The sequence below is a fragment of the Podarcis gaigeae genome (genome assembly GCF_964106915.1).
Source record: "Podarcis gaigeae genome assembly, chromosome: 13".
Classification (NCBI taxonomy): domain Eukaryota; kingdom Metazoa; phylum Chordata; class Lepidosauria; order Squamata; family Lacertidae; genus Podarcis; species Podarcis gaigeae.
Window position 1 is genome coordinate 50203773 of NC_139689.1, and position 4519 is coordinate 50208291.

Genomic DNA, 4519 nt, shown 5'->3' on the forward strand with positions numbered 1-4519 from the left:
TACTTTCAAAGTTCTGCGGCTGTAGATAAAGTACAGCAGCAGGACCACATGGAGGGACGCATGAGAGATGAGGCCCTTTTCTCCTCCATAATAGAAGTGATTTTCTAATTCAGCCGCTGTCTGTACATGAGCCTTACTTTTTTAAAAAATATTTGCCCTAAGAGAGGCAGTTTACTGTATCCAGCTGGTCAACCGAGCTTCTAGCTGGACGGGGCACCATGGATGCTAAAAATGTTGGTGACCTTCAAGCTTTGCTCAATCTGTACAAACAGGATCCAACGCTCTTGAGAGCAAAACAACTGAGCTTCCTAAGAGATTCGTTGGAGAGCATGGGTGACACCATTTCGGGTTTCCAGAGAATTGAAGCATTTCCTCTGAGACTTGGTAAAGAGGAAGGGAAACCACCCGAGCAGCTTACCAGTGAGGAGAGTGATTTAGAGTTGGATGATGATGGAATGATCAAACCAGATGAAGATGAACCCCAGGAAATGGGAGACGAAAATGTGGAGATTACAAATGATATGAAAAGCAAAGCTGAGGAGAAGAAGGAGGAGGCATATGCTTTCTTGGAGGCAGGAGAACTGCAGAATGCTATTGATCTGTTTACAGAGGCTATCAAGTTGAATCCCCAGTCACCACTCCTGTATGCCAACCGAGCCAGTGTCTTTGTCAAATTGCAGAAGCCCAATGCTGCCATTAGAGACTGCAACAAAGCATCAGAGCTCAACCCTGATGATGCACAGGCCTACAAGTGGAGAGGGAAAGCACATATGCTTTTGGGTCACTGGGAAGAAGCTGCTGAAGACCTTGCGTTAGCCTGTATATGGGATTATGATGAAGACACCAATGCCCTGCTAAAGGAAGTGCAACCCAAGGCCCTGAAGATGATCGAACACCACACCAAATATAAAAGAAAGCGAACACTGAAGAAGATCCAGAAGATCCAGGCAACTCTGGACTGGATTAAGAGTATCCTGGAAGAGCAAGAAAAGGCACAGAATGAAGAAAATATTTGGCAGTGGATGACTCGAGCCTGTCGGAGGTACTTGGACTTTTTTATGGCTGTTATGGATCCTAGAATTATCCTGGCCTGGCTGGACGTAACCTGGAACCCAAGCAATATCTCCAAATACCGGGACAACCACAAGTTTATGAAGTTCATTGGTCAGGTTGACTGAAAGTTGAGGCCAGCCATAAATAAGCCTTTCATTAAATTAAATTGTAGTGAGTGGCACCATGCAATGTTTCCTTTTAATGGCTTGAACTGAATATTTGTGTACATTTGAATTTAATCCAGAGACCTGAAACTCAAAGGGGTTTCAGAGTGGATTTCACCACTCAGCAGAAGCCCAAAGGTTAGGACTAGTGACTAGCTTCTAAGAATACACCTTGCCATATAAACCTTCTATATCTTGCCTGACCAGATTCCTTTCCTAGGATGGCATCTACAGCAGTGGAGGAAGCCACTTGGGCCCTTGGGGTGGCACACCCTGGGGCCTCCGGAGTCTGCCTGCCTCCTCCCGCAGTGTGTGGGTCAGGCGCACTGTAGGCCCCACTGTGTGTGCCGCCTGCCATTTTGTCCCCCCCCAGTGGTGACACCCAGGGCGACCCACCCCCACCGCACCTCCCTTCCTCCGCCCCTGTGCATCTATCACAATCACCTCTCCACAGTCCCCCATGCTTAAGCACTCTTTACAGCTCCCAATGTCTTTCCATCTAAGCTAGCTTCCTGTTTTTCTCTACTTGCCCTCCAAAATACTTCATATGCCACGGTGTCTGTGCCCCACCCCAATTCTGTCCGTCTCATTTCCTGTTATGTCACACACATTAGCAGCCAATGCTAGCAGGACTTCACATGCAGCCCGACCTATTTGACACCCACGTAATTTAAGTGAAGCAGCAGAGAGTTAAGTCGCATAGTAGCCAGTCTCTTCTAAGGGCATCTCTTCATAGCCCAATATATAGTTCAGCTACTTATGTGAAAAGTTGTAGCCACTCGATGGACACCAAAGGTGTAATACGTTGCCTTCCACAGATTTAGACTGATATGCTTAGTACCAAAATGGCATACTCAAAGCCAGAAAAGTTTTGTGTTGGAGGGAGGGAGGGAGATGAGAGGAAAACGGTACAACACAAGGAAAAACTATTGCAACATGATGCAAGCAAGCAAACAGATACCAAACAAATGCATTTAAATCAATAATTTAATAATAAAAGAAAAGAAAAACAACCCCCTGCAATGCAGGAATCTCAACACATCCAATCTGAAACCAGACCCTGCTTGCTTTTGCAAATGTGCTGGCAGTTTTTATTGCTGCACCACTTAGTTAAAATGTTTGCATGGCTTCAAGGTATCTACAATATGGACATTACAATACAATGCATGGCTTCAAGGAGATACCTTGATCCCCAATATGGACATTACACTATAATAAGCTACTAACACAATCAAAACAAAAAACGAAAAAGGGGTAGAGAAAATCAAGGATAAGTAATAATAATAAAACAAGGGGTGGGCAAGCAAAAGGGGGGAAGCAATAATGGCTTTAATCCAATATTTTTGCTTAACTGGTTTGTGGAATGGGTTCCTTATCTCACTGCTGCTGTTGTTGTTACTTCAAACCTTATGTTGTACAGAAGAACTCGCAAAACCCAGATCGAATCCAAATCCTTTTACAGAAAGTGGCATCGGAAACACCAATGGTAGCAGCTGCTGGGAAACGAATGTTTGTGTTGCCCACATTTTTGGTAGATTATTTAAGACAAATTCCCTTATGTTGTTGTTAGTCGGCTGTTAGAGTAAGAATGAGCAGATGGTTAATCAATCTCAAAATGCCCTTCAGGATCTAGAAACAGCTGTGTACGGTCAGTGCTAGTAAACCCATCCAGAGTAAATGTGAATGGGGAAAACACACAGCATGGAAGCATGATAATTTACACAGAACGCTACAGTGAGATTTGCCAGTATGCAAACATTTCTTAAGCGGTGAACTTTCCAGAATCAACTCAGCTAGCAATTATGTTGTAATTCTGTAGTTCTCCTGTGTAAAAGTCTATGTTAAATACCACTGCCACCAATAGACTTTAGAGGCATCTCCCTCATAATATTAAAGTTACATTATCTTTTGCTAAGCGCTAAATTACAAATGAAATATTTCTTCTGTACAGTTATCCTAGCAAATATTTTATGATCTCATACTGCTGCCTTAGCCAAACTATCAAAATATGTGTTCTGGTTATTTTTTCCTGCCTTCTACCCCTTTGTATAGTGTGCTTGTATAAATGAGATTTTCCTAAATGTAACAAGTCACATTGTTCTCATAAACCCAGAAGTGGCTTGCTGGGCATGAGGGAGTCAAATTACCTTCTTATTGCTGCATGTCTATTGATTGCTGAAATATGCAAAGCGTTGTCGGAATTTAACACCTCATTATGGTGAAGTAATACTGTATACAGAAAATTGTGTTACATGAAAAACTTACCTGGTACACTCATTTCTTGAAAGGTGCAAAAAACAGTAAGGTGCAAATGAATGTTGCTGAAGGATTATCTATTTTGCAGTCAATCAAACCACCCTCCCTGTTCTTTCCCCAAACCCTTTATCTCCAAAGGAGTTGTCTAGGAACACATTAATTTTAGATAATTCCAGGCTTGTCCTCCCTCGTTTGGCTGATGCTACCCTTTCACAATCTTTTGTCAGCTGTCTGTCATGAGGGCAAAAAAAACGTGAGTGCCACATCTCTAAGTTTGGGGCAGCTGCCTGCTGTGAGCTGCTGACCAGACATGCAAAGAATCTCATTTCATATCCCAAACCAGAGAAATGCATCAGGTGGAATGGTGCTCTGCTTGTCATACAGAAATGTGTTGCAAATTGGACAGACACAATGACCGCTCCCCGCTTAAAACATGGGGCGCCCTTTGCGTGGACACGTGCAGCCCCTAGATCTGGAGCGGCTCCAACAGCATAGGCTTGGCTTTGCCTTCTCTCAGATGGGATACCTGGAGGTCTCCGCCTACCTCAGTCAGTTGTCCAATCCCACCTGGGGGAAGCGTTGCCAAGGAGACCAGGCCAGGTAGGGGAGGGATTACCTGCCCACACAATAGAGGGAGGATCTTACCTGGGAATTCTCACTTGGCTCCAGAGCTTCTCCCACCCTACCCACCCTCAGTTAATGTCTTATTTTGCAGGTTAATTTTTCCTCACAGGTTTTGCAGGTTAATTTTTCCTTCACAGGTATGCGGGCGCTGCTACTTTAAGGTCGCTGTTAAAGGGCCGGAAAGGAATTTCCCTGCATTGGCAGGTTTCGCCTTTCCCGTAGCAAAATGTCACAACTTTGGCGGTATCAGGCCTTGGGCGGAATCCTTTTGTCCATCTTCCTCTTTGCGGCGGCGATACCAGGGTTCCCCGTTAAAGGGGTTTTCTGAAAGGAGGCTTTGACCGTACGCTGAAAGGTCGTCATTGCTCTCCCCTGCGGCGGCGGCGTTACGGGGGCGGCTATCTCTGCTTGAACATATGTTC

General features: G+C 44.6%; 1 pseudogene across 1 annotated transcript; it reads left to right on the plus strand.

The window, feature by feature from the left end:
- LOC310830656 (putative protein FAM10A4 pseudogene) lies at positions 1-1237 on the plus strand (annotated as a pseudogene). The gene has a single exon. The product of its transcript is annotated as a putative protein FAM10A4 pseudogene (transcript).
- The last annotated feature ends 3282 nt before the right edge of the window (positions 1238-4519 follow it).